This window comes from Rhincodon typus, unplaced genomic scaffold (assembly GCF_021869965.1).
Source record: "Rhincodon typus isolate 14 unplaced genomic scaffold, sRhiTyp1.1 hic_rhity00001113, whole genome shotgun sequence".
Lineage (NCBI taxonomy): Eukaryota > Metazoa > Chordata > Chondrichthyes > Orectolobiformes > Rhincodontidae > Rhincodon > Rhincodon typus.
The window spans coordinates 1,904-2,419 of NW_025966751.1; positions in this window are offsets into that span (position 1 = coordinate 1,904).

A 516-nucleotide genomic window follows, 5' to 3' on the forward strand; every position below is an offset into this window, starting at 1 on the left:
CTTTTCCCTCTGACCTACTTTTGTAGGCACAATATTTAAATATCACACCCAGTTCAGTTTCTCATCACGACCAGCACCCCAGGATGATGATAGTGGGCAATTCAGTGAAGATAAAACCATTGAATGTCAACGAGTTATGGTTAGATTTTCATTTCTCAGATTTGGTCATTAATCTTTGGGACTTGGTGCAAATGTTCTTTGTCACGTAGCAGGCTAACTTCAATGTTGTCCAGGGACACTGCATTTAAATATCTACCACTACAGTAGCCGAGTCACAAATGGTGCTAAACGTTGTGCAATCATTGACAAACATATCCACTTCTGACCTTATGAGGCAGGGAAGGACATTGATGAAACAGCTGAAGGTGCTTGGGACCAGAAACTGATGCTGAGGAATTTCTGAAGCTGAGATAGCTGGCCTCTAACCAATCACAAGCACCTTCCTCTGTATTCAGTATTATCCAACTCAGGTGAAGTCGGGCAAGGAGGATAGGAGAGTGTACAAGGGGAATATAA